The 18,598-nt window shown below is 46.8% G+C and overlaps 1 pseudogene; it reads left to right on the top strand.

Annotated features, from left to right (window-relative positions):
- The first annotated feature begins 11,189 nt into the window (after positions 1-11,189).
- LOC142018628 (alpha-1,4-N-acetylglucosaminyltransferase-like) lies at positions 11,190-15,378 on the top strand (annotated as a pseudogene).
- The last annotated feature ends 3,220 nt before the right edge of the window (positions 15,379-18,598 follow it).

Consider the following 18,598-nt stretch of genomic DNA (forward strand, 5'->3'; position numbering starts at 1 on the left):
GCATTTAAATGTTGACTAACTGGTTTGTGGATCTGGAGTGTTTTGATGTCTGTTTTGTGCCCATTAACCCTTTGTCTAAGGGAGTTAAAAGTCTGTCCAATATACAAAGCATCTGGGCATTGTTGGCACATGATGGCATATATGATGTTAGTAGAGGAGCATGAGAAAGTGCCCGTGATTCTGAGAGTAACCTGGTTAGGTCCAGAGATGGTATTTCCAGAGAAGATATGTGGACAAAGCTGGCAGCGGGCTTTGTTGCAAGGAAAGGTTCCAGGACTGGTATTCCTGGGGTAGAGACTGGGTCTGTTGGTGAAGATCCTCATAAGGTTGAAAGGTTGTCTGTAAGAGAGAACAGGCATGTCACCCAGGGCCTTCTGGAGTGTGGCATCCTGATTAAGGATAGGTTGTAGGTCTTTAATAATTCATTGCAGTGGTTTGAGCTGGGGGCTGTAGGTGATGACCAGTGGTGTTCTGTTCTTGGCTTTTTTGGGATGATCTTAGAGTAGCTGGTCTCTGGGTATTCGTCTGGCCCTGTCGATTTGTTTTTTTACTTCTCCTGGTGGGTAATTCAGGTTTATGAATATTTGGTAGAGATCTTGTAGTTTTTGGTCTCTATCAGTTGGATCAGAGCAAATGCAATTGTATCTAAGAGCTTGACTGTAAACAATGGATCTAGTCACGTGTGCAGGATGGAAGCTAGAAGGGTGTAGGTAACTATAGCGATCAGTAGGTTTTCGGTACAGTGTGGTACTGATCAGGCCATCCTTGATTAATATTGTAGTGTCCAGGAAATGTATCTCTTGCATGTTGTAATCGAGGCATAAGTTGATGGTGGGGTGTCGATGGTTAAAGTCTCTGTGGAATTCTTCTAGAGTCTCTGTACCATGGGTCCAAATCATAAAGATGTCATCAGTGTATCTCGAATAGAGGAGGGGTAATAGGGGACGAGAGCTGAGGAATCATTGTTCCAGGTCAGCCATAAATATATTAGCATATTGTGGGGCCATGCGGGTGCCCATAGCAGTTCCACTAATCTGGAGGTATAAATTGTCCCCAAATCAGAAATAATTGTGTTTGAGAACAGAGTTACAGAGGTCAGACACCAGATTGGCTGTGGTGGCATCAGGGATGGTACTTGTGATTGCTTGTAATCCATCTTTGTGTGGAATATTAGTGTACAGAGCCTCTACATCCCTTGTGGCAAGGATGGCGTTATCAGGAACTTTTCCAATGTTTTGTAATTTCCTCAGGAAGACGGTGGTATCTCGGAGATAGCTGGGAGTGTTGGTGGCATAGGGTTTGAGGAGGGAGTCCCCGTAACTGGATAGTCTGGTGGTAACGGTGCCAATACCTGAAATGATAGGGCGTCCAAGGTTTCCAGGTTTGTGGATTTTGGGAAGTAAATAGAATAATCCAGGCTGCGGCTCAGATGGTGTGTCTGAGTGAATGAGGTCCTGAGCAGCAGCAGGGAGTTCCTTCAGTAGCTGTTGTAATTTCCTTTGGAATTCCAAAGTGGGATCAGCGAAGAGACGTCTGTAAAATGTGGTGTTGGAGAGTTGTCTGGCTGCCTCCTGTTCATAGTCTGACATTCAGGATGACAACAGCACCCCCTTCATCAGCTGGTTTGATTATGATGTCTGGGTTATTTTTGAGACTGTGGACAGCATAGCGTTCAGCATAGTTGAGATCGTGTCTCATTTGGTGTTGTTTGTGTATAAAGTCAGCCTGACCACGGTTGTGGAAGCACTGTACATAGAAATCCAGACTTTCACTACGAACCTTGGGGGAGTCCACATAGAGTTCTTCTTCTTTTGTTGGTGGGGGGGGGGCGGGGGTCGAGGGAGTCAGAAACGTCACTGATGAGGTCATGATCTTTGTAATCTTCAGGGCGCGCCGCATACACGCAAATGCAATCAGGAAGAGAAAAATTATGCCTCTGTTTTCTTCCTGGCAGCTAAAAGGACGACTCCACAATTGGCATTGGGGAGAGGAAGGGATTTATCATCATAAACATCATATACATATATTATCCCTGTATATTCTGTAGCTGTACACAGCTACACCACCTTGATCTTACTTTTTTGCCATGTTTTGTATTATTACACCTCTAGTCTTTTTAGCCTCATATCTGTATGTCACGCAGAGAGAGGATGTTGGCAGCAAGTATGCCAAGGGATGTGATACACAGACCACAGTGGTTCAGGACCCAAATGAACAATCGTCATGCTCCACAGCAGCCTCCACATTGTAAGTTCATTGTTTCATTCAATATACATCCATTTCACAGCAAAGCAGCTGATTGCATATTCTACAATTGGCTAATAACAAAATAAAAACATCCCGATTGGTGAACGGCTTGGACGGGTTATTAATAACCACATCCAGTGATTTCATAGCCTGTGCCCCAAACAGCAGCAAGTGGCATCTTGAAAAGCTGCTTGTGGCTGCCAAGCCTCAGTCTGTGGATCACTGGCTTAGTGGTTCTGCTTAACATTCATAGACAGTGCCAGCCTGAGCCCCCTGCCACCCAGAAACCTGGCAAATATCTTGCCATGTGGTAGCTGTTTCCCCTCCCCTTTTTATCAGACCTGTATCCAAGGAGAGAAGCCCTGTTGCCAGGGCCTACACATAAGAACAGCCACACGAAGCAAGACGAAAGGTCCTTCTAGCCCAGTGACTTGTCTTCCAGCACAGGCCAATGCCGGATTGCCCAGAGGGAGAGAACAGAACATGTAATTATCGACTGATCCCTCTCCTGTCATCCGTTTCCAGCCTGTGACAAACAGAGGCCAGGGACACCATTCCTTACCCATCCCAGCTCATAGCCATTGATGGACCTAACCTCCATGAGTTTATCTAGTTCTTTTCCGAACCCTATGAAAGTCCTGGTCTCCACCACATCCACTGGCAAGGAGTCCCACAGGCTGATCATGCACTGTGTGAAGAAAAACTTCCTTTTGCCATTTCTAAACCTATAGGCCACTGTCTGCCAGCTACAGGCAGCTCTTTGCTAACATCCCATCGTGCAAGGCCAGCACTCGTAAGCACTGGGGAGGGCCGCTGTCCTGCACGATTAGAGCTGAACTCCAAAACTCAGACGGTGGAGCCTCTGGATGGCCCCCAGACCCTGGGTGGTCATGTGACGGAGAGGGGAACAGGTGGGAAAGGTTGCCACGGAGGTCCTTCATTGCATTCCAAGTGGGCAGCAGCAGTTTAAAGAGCAACCAGCGTGAGAGGTTATTTCTAACTCCTTGCACCAGGGCAGCCATCAGTTTTATCACGGCCACAAGCGTAAATCTGAATCTTAACTCTCCCAGTGGGGTAAAAGGGAGGCGGGAGCGAGAGGAGAAACCTAGTGAGAAAAGACAACAAAGCAGGGTGGTTTATCTCCATCACAACTGTCACCTGTGCTGTTCCTATGGGCACCAGCCTGCCCCCTCTTGGGTGGAGACACCCAACCGAGGTATCACCAGGCTGCGCAGCTGTCTGCACCCTGTACTGACAAAGCAGGCCTGCTGAGGCACTCTGATTTCCGTCTCCGAGACAGCAGACAGCGTCACTGCCAGGGCCACGCCCAAGGTGTGTGGAGAGGGGCAGGTGAGCAGCCGCTCAGAGCACAAAAACGGGGCAGAAGAAGAGGGAGGAGAAATGATGGGAAAAAACACTGTAAGGGGTGCAAATATGCTTGTCACGCAGGGCACTGAACTGCCTCGTTAGGGGTCTGCAAGCAGCCACAGCTGAGCTACTGCACAGCGGTTCCTTGATTCCGAAAGTAAAAGTAACACAGGAAAAATACAAGAACCTCCTGCACACGTTCATTGGTTGGCCAGAGGATTCTCCTCGACTCCATCTCCACCAGGCCAATGCTCAGGGTCAGTCCTTCCAGGCCTGCCTTAATGGCAGGGGAGGCCCGTTAGCCCGTCCATTTGCTGGATCACAAAACAAGCCCTGAGCCGGTTTAATCTCAGGCTATTTGAACCAAAACCCTTTTCTGCGGCTGTTGCTGCCTGGAGACTTTGGTTTGAAGTGGTGGCTGTGAGCCTGTCTCTGGGGACTGGGGTCTCTTTGGAGGTGTTATCAGAGGGACTCTTCCCAGCCCCTATCTCCCCCCCCACAACTTACTATTAGTAGCACCTGGAGGGCTCTGCTCCCCCTCCCTCACAGACAGCACACAATCCCCGCCTGCGATGGCTACAGAAATGCAGTTGAATAAGGTTCACCCAGCACATAGCAGGAAATGGCCCTGTCTCACCCTTTTAACAACTCTGCCTTGTCTATGCTTGGTCTATGTTAGCTTGCGAAACCAAGACATGTCCATGCTAAGGACCACCAGCCTCCCCGCTCATTGCTTCCCGCTTCACCGCAGAGTCACTGGACCTAGTCCATTTATTCATGGCATTTCACAGCCAGACCCTTAGTCAGCCCATCTGTACCACAGGCCCTGTCTGTGGCAGAGCTGGTACTCCACAGACGACGAGCACAACGTGGCCCCACCTGTCGCTGGAGCCACTTCCAAAAGAAGCAGCTTCCCCTCCCTTGGTGTTCACACCTCCAGATCAACTGCTGGTAGTAAGCCTCACCCTTCCTGACTGAGCTAACCTTGTTATCCCCACCCTTGCTCTGGCTTATTTATACCTGGCCCTGCAGATTTCCAAGACCAGCATCTGAAGAAGTGAGTCTGTGCTCACGAAAGCTCATGCTCAAAACTTTTCTGTTAGTCTATAAGGTGCCACAGGACCCTTCGTTGCTGTTACAGATCCAGACTAACACGGCTACCCCTCCGATAGTTGACTTCCAACAGCGTGACATTAATGTGCACCAGAGAAGCTCTGGCCAGTGGTGTGAGATACGTGAGCGCAGACAAGATTCACACCCTTTGCGGGAGAGTTAGGTGACATGTAGACAGGCCCCATGTCTCCTAAGCCCCAACCTAGGCATTAACCACTGGCCACTTCTCCCATCCCAGGGGGCCACTTCTAATCCAATCCTGGCGGGGGGGGACAAACAGAAGTCCATTGATCATGTGGGGCCAGGTCCCAAACCAAGGTTTGGCAGTAGCTGAGGCAGGGCTCAAGTTTCCACCGGCCTGCAGGGAGCCCCCAGGCTTTGGGTGTCTGAGGTCAGGTGTCCCACTCTTGCAGAGATGTGCAGGAGAAGCAGGCTGAAGGAAGGCATGCATATCCATTTGCCTTTCTGGCAACAGGTAGGTCAGACTCCCAGCAAGGCTCCCGGCCTGGGGGACTGACTCTGGTTAGCAGGCCTGGTGCTCAAGCTCCCCAAACAGCTGCTTGTGGCACTGTGAATTTGAGGCACGGTCTGGAGTGGCAGCTAGGAAGCTGAGGGAGGCGGTTGCTGCCCAGGGCCGTGTGCACCTACCCACGGGGCCAGCATGGGAGGGTATTTGCACAGCTGCTCATGATGGAAATATAAAATTCAAACTCTCTGAACCGTCACCTAGCGGAAGGTGGATTCCTGAGCACAATAGGCCATTGTTTCTTGAGCTCTCAGATCACCTCTGTGCCAGTCTGGGTCAAGTTTGTGAGCTGAAAGACAGCCTGTCAAGGTGTCTAAGGACACTGCTTATCAGGAGGCAGCATTTAAAAGAGATGTAGGGGAAAAATGGCTTGGATACACCCCATCACTGTAGCTGCTGATATTCCATGAACCTGACACATATCTTTATACATTGAATAGTAACAGAGAGGGAGTCGCGCTAGTCTACACACTATCAAAACAAAAAGCAGCCAAGTAGCACTTTAAAGACTAGCAAAAAAGTTATGAGGTGAACTTTTGTGGTCCCACCTCATAAACTATTTTGCTTGTCTTTAAAGTGCTACTTGGCTGCTTTTTGCTTTGATCTTTATACTTGGTCACCCAAAAGTCAATGATCTGCAGCTACTTAGACTTGCATAAGATGACATGTGCATCGACCTTTTAGCTACCATCTGCTCCAGGACAGATTTAGTTCTGATTTCAATATTCCCTAGGGAATTCGAGGACTATTAACAAGAGCTGGGTGAAGTGCTTTGCTCAATTGTCTTTTTTTTTTTTTTCATCTGAAAAGTGCCGCGTTGGGTGAACTGAAACATTGGGCACAATCGGGCAGAGTTCACCACATCGTTTTGGTTGAGGAAAGCAAACTTCAAAGAGACCAAACCCTTCTGTTCTCGCCGGTTCTGAAAAAGGCCTTTTGATGCTACACAACTTTTCCTTTCAAATTTTCCTGCCATCTTCCAGCTGAAGCAGGTTTACAAGCAGGTGTTGACAATGAAACAAAAATGGGCACAGCATTTTTAAGTGCATTTTTTCCAATGTTTTTGGTCACCAAAAGTTGTTGGTTTTTTTGGCGGGGGTGGGGGGTGGGGTTAGGGGGACTGTTTTATGACAGCTCCAGACTCTTTTGTTTTCAATTTTTGTAGCTGGCCCAGCAAGCCTTAAGCCAAAATGTGCTTGCTTAGAAAGCAGTGGGCTGTGTGCTCACTTCTCTGTGGGCTGGTACACAGTTTATAGCTCAGAGGAGCAGGAAAAGGTACACCACCACTCCTTTCTCCCTCCAGCTGGGCTGGAAACATAGGGGCAGCCTGGGCTGGAATTGAGCATGGAGTGAGCCTGGCTGGCATCAGGGTGACCTCTACCCCACACAAGTTTACTGTGCCCTCCATATTGATGAGCTGACTGGTATGATGACCTATGGGCCTAGCTGTGCTCACAGCAGCGTGTTAGATAGGATCCAATTTCCTGTGACTTCCGAAAGACTTGGCATCTTACAAGAAAAAGCAACCACTGAGATTCATTTCAACTTTCAGCTCTCCAGAGAAGAGAAGTGAACATTTTGACAACAGCTGCCTACAGGCGAAGTGTGACTTGGATACATATCTCACTGCCCAGGGACTTTGAAACACCGACCATGGAAAACATTTCCTCAGAATAGGACCACAAAGATTTGCATTTTGCCTTCACAATGTCATATGCAGAGTGAGATACGTTGGCCTATCCATTTATTCTATTTCCACAGTTTGTAAGTAAAATGCCTTTAGGCCTGTTTTGGAATTAGATCTGCTGTTGCAACCACAGTTTGGCTCGTGTCTTGAGGAAGAGTTGAGACATCAGAATTTGAGTGTCCCCCAAAGATGAAATATTGTAATGTAATTACAATATTTGCACATTCCCATTAAAAATCGAATCATGGTAAACTCTTGGCTAACTGCTTCCAGCTAACATTGCCAAGGGGATGAAGCCAAGATGACAAAACTCATTTAGATGCAGACACACCTCGGTTTCCCTGGAAGAACATGATCTCTGTTTTCATTGATCTGAGTGATTCATGTTAGCTGGGAACTAAGATACTAAAAAGGCTGCGGGTGAAATCCTGACCCAACTGAAGTAGCTGGGAAAACTCTCTTTGACTTCTGCGGAGCCAGAAATTCATCTGATTATTTCCCCGTGTCCTTTTTGCGATTTGTTTCCTTGTTCTCTAGGTCTCACTGGCAAATTTTATTTCTGTCCCAAGCGCAGGCTGCAGGATGTACAGTTGTCTGTTTGAAAAGTTGAGGCTGACTGATTGCTGAGTCAGCTGTACTCACTCCCTCTCACCCACCCTGAAGTGCCAGTCAAAGCTGGCATTGGAAGGCTGGACAGGGCCTCTTCAACAAGGGAGCTGGAAGATCCAACTTCTCTAACATCGGCTCCACAGGACAGGTTATTTGCCAAGTGCAAATGAAGACTTGGAAAGAAAATGAAAAAATCCAAAGTAAAATATTTCCGTGAGCCTGAGATCCTAAATCAGACATACGCACTGATACACACGAATGCACCAACATAAATACAGGCCCACACAGAAACATAAAAGCATGTTGGACTCTACCTTCACAATTGCCCTGCCTTTTCTTCTCCTCTCAGAACTTACAAAGAGGCACACGCTTCCTATCTGTTGCTACTGTATAATCACTGCCAAACCCTGAGGCTTCCCCAGGGAATACGCAGCAAAAGCAGAGAGAGGAAAGCCCGGAGCTACTGGGCTGAGGTCCCTGGACAGGAGCCCACCTGGGTTCCCCTACCCACCCCTGGGGAAGTAGCTCAGCAGGGCAGTGAATGGGAAGACCACTGGAGTCCCCATGGAAGTGAGAGAGAATTGAAGGACTGGACCCAGGCAGTTGGGGAACACAGAGTGGCCTGGCTGGAAGGCCAAGTAACCAAGAGAAGATTGTGGTTCCTGGAGTGACAGAGGGGCTGCAGAGCAGAGAGAGAGGAAAAGAAAGATGGAGTGATGGCATGCAGACCACTGGAGGGGGTGGTGACCTCAAGCGATAATCCCCAGAGTGACCAGAAGAAGGTGCCCAACCAGAGGTGAGCGGAGCACCGTGTGACACCCACCTAACTCAGTGCCAGATGCTTCAGAAGGAATAAACAGAAGGAGGTAATGTAGAGTGATCCCATCAGCCCATCCCAGCTATTGGCTTTCCATGAGTCCTTAAACCTCCGAGCAGGGGGTTGCATCGTGGCCAATAGCCAGGGATGTACCTATCCTCCTTGACCCTGCCTAATTCTTTCTTGGAACCCAGCTATATTTTTGGCCTATCCAGCATCCCCCACCAATGAATTCCACAGGTTGACTGTATGCAGTAGAGGGCCCCTTGGTTTCTTTTAAACCTGCTGCCTATTAATTTCACTGGGTGAAACCAGATTCTTACAGCATGCGGACGATTAAACAACATTTCTCTATTCACTATCCCCACAGGTTCATAAATGTTAACACCTCTATCATAGCTGCCCTTGGACATCTCATTTCTAAGCTAAGCAGTCCAAGCCTATTTAAACCTCTTCTCACATTACAGCTATCTGTAGTCCTAAGCATTTTTGTTGTTCTCCTCTGTAATTCTGCCAGTTGTAAATTAGCTTTTTGAGAAGGGGCAAAGAGATGCCTGCAGTATTCAACGAGTGGGCATATCATGGATTTATACAGCAGCCCTATGATATTTGATATCTATTCTTTTTCTGTGCCTCCTAGCATTCTGTTAGCTTTCTGGATTTCTGCAGCACATTGAACTGATGTATTCCGAGAACGATCCACAATGACTCCAAGATCTTACTTGAGTAGTAACAGGGAGATTAGACCTCAACATATTCTTAATATAGTTAGGATTATGTTTGACAATGGGCATTCCTTTGCCATTATCTTGCCCAGTCACGGAATTTTCTGACATCCCCTTGTGACATTGAGAAGTCTGATATGGACTTAATATTTTGATTAATTTTGTATCATCTGCAGACTTTGCATCTCACTCCTTATTCCCTTGCCCAGATCACTTATGAATTTGTAGAACTGATATCTCTACCCCTCCACACTGGAGTGAAGTAAACTGGCCATTTATTCCTAACATTTGTTTCCTATTTTTTAACTAGCTACCAGTCCGTGAAAGAAACTTCCCCGTTATCCCATGGCTGCTTACTTTGCTGAAGAGCTTTGGTGCGCGACCTCGACAAAGGCTTTCTGCAGATCTAAGTACATTGTGTCTACTGCACCACCCTTGTTCACATGCTTGCTGACTCTCTCAAACAATTGGAATGAATCAGTGAAACACAATTTCCTTTTAGAAAATAATTAAAAAAAAAGCCATGTTGACTCTTCCCCAACATGTTGGGTGTGTCTACACAGAGCCCTAATGCCAACAGTTTCATACAAATAAGCAGTCTCGAAAATGCAAAATGAAGGTCCACTTGCATATTTGTGTGACTAATGTGCGTATTCATGAGGGTAATTTGCATACCATGGCAGTGGTCAAGCAGTGTACACAGGGGTTATGCTGGAAAAAAACACCCTTTGTTGGCAGCCCCTTATACCTGAGCCCCCATGTACCATTGATTTCTGCCTCAACATATAAATTAGCCTCATGAATATGTACATTAGCTGCACAAATATGCAAATGAATCACTATTTTGCATTTTTGAGACAGCCCCTTTGCATCAAACTGTCGGCACTAGGGCTCAGTGTGGACACAGACATTACGTTCATCTGTGTCTGATAATTGGTGTGGAGAAAATGTGGTATTTTGTCTGTATTCTGATCTAATTAGTCCATCAATTAGACAAGTTACCAGATAAACCAATGTGGGGATATTGCCTCACTTCACTAGAAGTACAACGTACATGGTTTATTCACAGGCTTAGTGAGTATTATGGATGGCTACTTCACCTTTTCCCCTTCAGACACCTGAAATCCACAACAATCGCCTTCATCCCGTATACTAGAAGGGAGTCCAGGTATGTCTCACTTTCTGTCTTGCAGCTTTGCCCCAAACAAGTGGTCTCCTTCAGCACTGAGGCTCCTGTTCCAAAACCTCAGGCTGGCCAATGAGCATCGGCAGATCCGTTTGCAATGGATATGCACTGGTAACTTGCAATCAAGTGGCACGCCCGGAGGGACACACTTAAGACACAGCCCAGTCCAGACACAGGGTCAAAATCTCCCTTTCTCATGCAGCAACCTCTGAGCTATTGGGTGGTGCAGAAAGGCTGGCTTTGGCCTTTGCATTCATTTTTCATTTCATGCAGCCAAAACAAAATAGCGAATGGATAAAAACTCTGCTTCCACAGAGGTTCACAGCCAAGTAGCCTGGGTTTCTCCTCATTGTACCAATGCCCTGCAGTGAGAATCTGCATAGAAAAACACACTTCCTTTGGGATCTCCCAAAGATCTGAGAGAAGTGAGTGACTGCGGTTCCGCAGCACAGAGTTGACTCTGCTACTCTGCTATATGATGCACCCAGGACAAGACAGTGGATTGTTTGGTTATTGGAACTTTTCACTGGTCCTTGTCAAACATGCACTGCCTTAGCTCACTGGGGGCCCTTGCTTGTTTGCCATGAGACTCTCAAATAGAGCCCAGGCAGTTTCTCCTTCTTGTTTTGAGCTAGGACTGTCAATTGCATGAGAAACATTCCAAAGTGGTAATAACAGTTGAAATCCTGTCCTGTCACCTTTGTTTCCCAGTGACAAACAATGAGCAGACTCTGACTTCTTTGTTTGCTTATTTTTATTAAGACTCATCTGTCGAGGGAAAAGCGAGAACGCTGAAGGGGACCAAGATAGTGCTCTGTGTCTTGTCTGTCTTTTTCCTGGCCTTTTTCTATAAACTTTCCCTGATGTCTGGCAGAATTTTTTCACACATTCCTCGTCCTGAGATATCCCTGATGCAAGAGGATGTTATGAACCAGAGCAGAAGCATCATCTTTGTGGAAAAAACAGACCACCTGGAGCCTCCTCATTTGGTTTCATGTGCTGTGGAATCTACTGCCAGGACCTACCAGGACAGACCTGTTCTTTTCTTCATGGAGGGTTGGGGGGCTGAAAAATAACATACAGGGGGATTCAAATTCCACTTACCCAGCATTCTTACTCTTACCTGCCATGGAGAATGTCCTCGTTCGTCCATTCCAAATGGAAGCTTTGTTTCAGGAGACGCCACTGCTCCCATGGTTTCGTAAGGTGAGAGGAAATACTAAGGGGAAAATATTCTTGAATAAGAAACAAAGTAGGGGGGTGGGAAATGAGCACTTTGGCGCAATTTGTTCAAGTTCTCAAGGTGCTTGTATTTTGTGCTATCCATTGTGGAGCCTTTTCCTATGAGGCTTTGCCATGAGCTTGTCAAAACATTCCTTGAGGCTGTTAAGGATATTTTTCAGAGGTCAGTTTTGAGGAAAATAGCTGACAGACTCTTCCAATCTCCCTCCACACCTCTGAGAAGTGGTGTTCACATGCGTTTGAGGCCTGTTTTGGCCTGTCTGGAAAGGCAAGCATTTGTCACTGAGTTACTCTGCACTTCCTCCCTGGTTTTATTCTTAATGGGTCTATTGGTGGGCAAGGACTTCTTTAACTATTTTTAAATGAAAGCCAAGAGTCTTCAGAATGAACAAGCAGCTGGCCGCTGTACTGGTACATCAGACTACCCTGCATCTGCATAACCCAAGGCCTGAATTTCTCTCTCACTTTTTATCCTATTTAGAGATTGTCAGGAGAAACCTCTTCCGAAGCCCATGGAAGTCAATGAGAACAAATCAATTGTTTTCTGTGGGCTTTGGATCAGGCAGTGAGTATATCATTCTGAAGGCCCAAGAAGAATCTGTTGAACAACTGTCCAAAGCCAAAATCTTCATGACTGAGGATATGAGGGAAAATCTCAAACACTGTCCATTCGTTATAGGTGACAAATCTGAGGGACTGGACCAGACTGAGGTATGTCATTAGGGGAGGTTTCAGAACAAAACTGATAAATTAAACAGTAATATGTCCCCAACGCTGGATGTATGCACTCAAGAGTTCTAAACAAACTCATAGGGGAAATCATAGAATCAAAGAACACTAGAACTGGAAGGGACCTCAAGAGGTCATCGGGTCCAGTCCCCTGCCCTCATGGCAGGACCAAGCACCATCTAGACCATCCCCGACAGGTGTCTGCCTAAAGTGCTTTTAAATATTGCCAGTGATGGCAATTCCAGAACCGCCCTAGGTAGCTTATTCCAGTGTTTACCTACCCTGACAGAAGGTTTTCCTAAGGTCCTACCCAGCCCTCTCTTGCTGCAGTTCAAGCTCATTGCTTCTTGTCCTATCCTCCAAGGCTAAAGAGAACAATTTTTCCTTCTTCCTTGTAACACCCTTTAAGATACCTGAAATCTACAATCATGTCCCCTCCCAGCCTTCTCTTTTTCAAACTAAACAAACCCAGTTCTTTCAGTCTCGCTTCCTAGTGCATGTTCTCTAGACCTTTAATCATTTTGCCGCTGTTCTCTGGACCTCCTCCAATTTATCCACATCCCTCTTGAAATGTAGTGCCCAAAACTGGACACAACACTCCAGTTGAGACATAATCAGCACAGAGCAGAGTGGAAGGATGACCTCTCATGTCTTGCTCACAACACTCCTGTTAATGCATCCCAGAATCATGTTTGCTTTTTCTGACAACAGCATCACACTTTTGACTCACATTTGGCATGTGATCCACTATGACCTTTAGAAACCTTTCTGCAGTACTCCTTGCTAGCCAGTCGCTTTCCACTCTGTAGCCGTGTCTACACGTGCACGCTACTTCGAAGTAGCGGCACTAACTTTGAAATAGCGCCCGTCACGGCTACATGCGTCGGGCGCTATTTCGAAGTTAACTTCGACGTTAGGAGGCGAGACGTCGAAGTCGCTATCCTCATCAGGAGATGGGGATAGTGCCCTACTTCGACGTTCAACGTCGAAGTAGGGACCGTGTAGTCATTGCGCGTCCCACAACTTCGAAATAGTGGGGTCCGCCATGGCGGCCATCAGCTGAGGGGTTGAGAGACGCTCTGTCTCCAGCCCCTGCGGGGCTCTATGGTCACCGTGGGCAGCAGCCCTTAGCCCAGGGCTTCTGGCTGCTGCTGCGGCAGCTGGGGATCCATGCTGCATGCACAGGGTCTGCAACCAGTTGTCGGCTCTGTGGATCTTGTGTTGTTTAGCGCAACTGTGTCTAGGAGGGGCCCTTTAAGGGAGCGGCTTGCTGTTGAGTCCGCCCTGTGACCCTGTCTGCAGCTGTGCCTGGCACCCTTATTTCGATGTGTGCTACTTTGGCATGTAGACGTTCCCTCGCAGCGCCTATTTCGATGTGGTGCTGCCCAACGTCGAAGTTGAACATCGACGTTGCCAGCCCTGGAGGACGTGAAGACGTTATTCATCGAAATAGCCTATTTCGATGTTGCTACATCGAAATAAGCTATTTCGATGTAGGCTTCACGTGTATACGTAGCCTGTATGTGTGAAACTTATTATTCCTTCCTAAGTGGAATGCTTTCCTTTCTCCTTATTCAACTTCATCCTATTTACCTCAGACCATTTCTGCAGTTTGTTTAGATCATTTTGAATTACGACCATATCCTCCAGAGCAGCTGTAACACCTCCCTGCTTGGTATCAACTGCAAATTTAGTAATCTTATTATCTATGCCAATATCTAAATGTTTGATTGACCAGAACCGATCCCAAAACAGAGTTCCACTTGTTAGGCCCTTCCAGCACTATTGTGAACTGTTAATAACTACCCTCTGAGAATGGTTATCCAGCCAGTTATGCACCCATCTTATAGTAGCCCCATCAGCAATGGCTCTTAAGTAGAATAAACTGGGAGGAAAAGAAAAGGAAGTATTTCTTCACACAACTCACAGTTAACCTGTGGAAATTTTTGCCATAGGATGTCTTGAGGCCTGACGCTATAACAGGGTCCAAAATAGATCTGGACAAATTCATGGAGGAGAAGTCTATCAATGGCTCCTAGCCGGGTTGCACAAGGATGGTGTCTCTAGGCTCCGTTAGCCAGAAGCTGGGAATGACCAACAAGGAATAGATTGTAGGGTGATAACCTGTTTTGTTCACTCCCTCTGTGACTCTGAGGCATTTATCGTTGACCACTGTCAAAAGGGAGAATATTGGGCTAGATGGACCTTTGATCTGACCCAGGGTGGCCGTTCCTATCATCTTATCATTCAGTCTCATTATTTCACAAATATTGGATGTTTCCTTGGTGTTTACTGGGCCTTGGACACACCTGTACAATCACACAGAACAAAACTGACACCTGCGCTTGCCTTCTTCCAGCAAAGGGTCACAGCTGAGAAAAGGAAAACAGCCATTCATTGTAAAACTGAGGATAGGCTGCTGAATGAGTTACACACTACATAGCTGAAGGGAGTAGAAGTCCTGACGTTTTACGGCGGAGTGAACTGTATCACTTTGATCTTTTTACACCTCTGCAGGTAAATGCAAAGCAGGAAAAATATTGGATTCATGTCAGCTCTGACACCTGCTGACTTGCACTCATCTGGAAATATGGTGGGATCTATTTGGACATACATGTCATCTCCATCAGGCCTATTCCAGTAACAAACTTCCTAGTGGCCCAGGCTTCCCAGGACTCAAGCAATGGTGTTTTTGGCTTTCCACAGCATCACTGGTTCATTTGGGGTTGCATGGAGGATTTTGTTCGAAACTACAATGGAGCCATTTGGGGATATCAAGGCCCCAGCCTCGTGACAAGAAGGCTCAAAGCGTTGTGCAAACTGGCCAATTTCCAGAAGATAGAGGACTTAAGCTGTCACAACATTTCCTTCTTACATCCTCATCGGTTCTACCCCATTCCCTACCCAGCATGGAGGCGGTACTATGAGGTCTGGGAGACAAAGCCTGTCTTCAACAACTCCTATGCTTTGCACCTGTGGAACTACACGAACCAGGAACGCAAGACGGTGGTTGCAGGAAGTAACACCTTAGCAGAAAATCTGTACAAAGCATACTGCCCCACCACGTATGAGGTCCTTATTCAAGGCACAGGAGGCAGTGGTCAAATGAAACAAAATAAGACTGACTAGCAGAACAAGTTGACCCTTCAAGACCTGAGAGTCCTGTGAATAAATAACCTGTGTACAACGCCAACCTCCTCTTAGTCAGTGACTCTCAGCCATTTTCTGGCTGCTGAGAACTTTGGAGAAGAGAATCTCCCAGAATCCAACTCTTCTTTCAAATTTTCCCAGGACCGACTGAAATGTGTCGCAAGGTGAGGGATGTAAATGTCTTTGGTGATGACATAATCACTAAGTTTTGTCCTTTGTAGTAAAATATTCCAAAGCATTTAAGTGACATAGAAGCCTGAGTCCCTTTCCCAGAAGTTACTTTGCTTTGGGAGGCAAAGCTCCACTGAAGGTCAGTGGGAGAAGGAAAACACGGGTCAGATCTTCCAAAGTATTGGGTGCCTACAGATGCGGGAAGTGGTTCTGAAAATCCCATTACGTTTCCATGTTTATCTTTAGGAGCCTAAATGCTTATAAAAATGTGCCCCCTTTGATGCTTTGGGAAATTTTACTTTATGAGTTGCTGTGCGCGTGCCCGGCACTTCGTGCAATGAAGTTCAGAGCTGCTTGAGGCCTGCTGCTAGTACTGAAATATCTCCATTCACTAATAATTAATATAATGGCACTCAGGAAATGGTAGCCCAAACCTACCCCACTTCAGGGGATTGTTGCAATTGTTTATTTACTCTCTTTTTTGCTTCAGCTGTGCCCCCTGACAATTTTAATGTCCTATAAATAAAAGCTCTAACCAATTGCAACAGCTCTGAAATTGTATTCCCCTCTCGAGTCTTCCTCAAGCTCTGGTATGGAGAGCAGTGGAAAGGCGGCTGTGTTTATTGATTGTTTCTATATCTGCCTCTCTAACTATTTACATGGCCCCGTACTTGCTGGATTTGCATAGCATAGGCACTCAAAGCCCAGTGTGAGGCACTACCTCTATTTACACAGCCTCGATCCATCTCCTGCCTGATCCTTCAGCTGCCTGGACTTGTTTTTTACATTTCTGTGACTCCTCTATTTTGTACAAGTGACTACATATACACTGGGGCAGAGTAACCATGACTCGGGCAGTGAGCTGGTTCCAGGCTGTTGCTATAGTGCTTTTTTAACCATTTTACTGCTGCAATAGGCTTCCAAGGGAAGTCATGCAAAGCCCATAACTGGAAGGTTTTCAGAACAATTCGAACAAATACCTGTTAGGGATTGTTTGGTCCTGTCACAGGGCAAGTGGATGGATTGAGGATTTCTCAAGGTGCCTCCCAGCCCTACATTGCTATGACGCTATTCCCAGTATTGGAACATTGGGCAGTTGATTTAAACTCTCTGGGGCTCAGTTCTCCAGCTAATATGAAGAATACATGTTCCTAATGGACCACAAATTGCAAACGTGCACAGCTGTGGTGCATCAAGGCCAAAGATATTTCCATTTGTGAAAAACACCAATGTCCAGCTAGTGCACTGCCCACTAGCCCCAACACACGTAATCGCAGTGTGAGACGCTAGGAATGGAAAAGGAAATATCTCGTTTTTTCCTGTTCTGGGGATAGAACCCCTTTCCCTGCAGCTGGAGTCACTCAGTTAGAATTGAAACATACATCCGTAAACCAGGAAACTTGATGAAAAAAGATCAGCATTCATGGCAAAAACCAGAGGGTGGTGTTTACAGGAGGAGAGACGTCAACAGGAGATACAATCGCCAAGAAAAAGAAAAAGCAACGAGGGGTCCTGTCGCACCTTATAGACTAACAGAAATGTATGAGCATAAGCTTTCGTGAGCAAAGACCCACTTCGTCAGATGCAGGGAGTGGAAATTCGCAGAGGCAGGTATAAATAGGCAGGCCAAAGCAAGGCTGGAGATAACGAGGTTAACAGTCAGGGAGGGTGAGGCCTGCTACCAGCAGTTGATCTGGAGCTGTGAACACCAAGAGAGGAGAAACTGCTGTTGTATTTAGCCAGCCATTCATAGTCTTTGTTTAATCCTGAGCTGAGGGTGTCAAATTTGCAGATGAAATGCAGCTCAGCAGTGTCTCTTTGGCATCTGGTTTTAAAGTTTTTTTGCTGTAGCACCGCTACTTTTAAATCTGTTACTGTGTGTCCTGAGGGATTGAAGTGCTCTCCTACAGGCTTTCGTACATTGCCGTTTCTGATAGCCGACTTGTGTGCATTCATTCTTTTCCGTAGGGACTGTCCAGTTTGTCCAATGTATATAACAGAGGGGCACTGCTGGCACATGATGGCATATATTACATTGGTAGATATGCAGCTGAATGAACCTGTGATGGTGTGACTGACCTGGTTAGGTCCTGTGATGGTGTTGCCGGTATAGATATGTGGGCAGAGCTGGCACCGAGGTTTGCTGCATGGGTAGGTTCCTGAGTTAGAGTTGCTGTGGTGTGGTGTATAGTTGCTGGTGAGAATTTGTTTCAGGCTGGCAGGTTGTCTGTGGGCAAGGACCGGCCTGCCTCCCAAGGCCTGTGAAAGTTGGGGATCATTGTCCAGGAGGGGTTGTAAATCACTGATGATGCGCTGGAGGCGTTTTAGCTGAGGACTGTAGGTGATGGCCAGTGGTGTTCTGTTGGTTTCTTTCTTGGGCTTGTCCTGTAGTAGGAGTCTTCTGGGTACACGTCTGGCTCTGTTGTTCTGTTTCCTTACTTCCTTGGGTGGGTATTGCAGTTTCAAGAATGCTTGGTAAAGATCCTGTAGGTGTTCGTCTCTGTCAGAGGGGTTGGAGCAAATGCGGTTGTATCTTAGTGCTTGGCTGTAGACAACAGATCGTGTGGTGTGTCTGGGATGGAAGCTGGAGGCATGAAGGTAGGCGTAATGGTCAGTGGGTTTAACGGTAGAGGGTGGTGGTTATGCGGACATCGTGTATTTGCACCGTGGTGTCCAGGAAGTGGATCTCCTGTGTAGACTGGTCCAGGCTGAGGTTGATGGTGGTGTGGAAGTTGTTAAAATCCTGGTGGAACTCCTCCAGAGTCTCCTTCCCATGGGTCCAGATGATGAAGATGTCATCGATGTAGCGTAAGTAGAGATGGGGTGTAAGTGGACGAGAGCTGAGGAAGTGCTCTTCCAGGTCAGCCATAAAAATGTGGGCATACTGAGGGGCCATGAGGGTGCCCATAGCTGTGCCACTGATTTGGAGGTATATATTGTCACCAAATCTGAAATAGTTGTGTGTGAAGATAAATTTATGGAGCTCTGCCACCAGTTGTGCTGTGGCATCATTGGGGATACTGTTCCG

The sequence above is a fragment of the Carettochelys insculpta genome, chromosome 10 (assembly GCF_033958435.1).
Source record: "Carettochelys insculpta isolate YL-2023 chromosome 10, ASM3395843v1, whole genome shotgun sequence".
Lineage (NCBI taxonomy): Eukaryota > Metazoa > Chordata > Testudines > Carettochelyidae > Carettochelys > Carettochelys insculpta.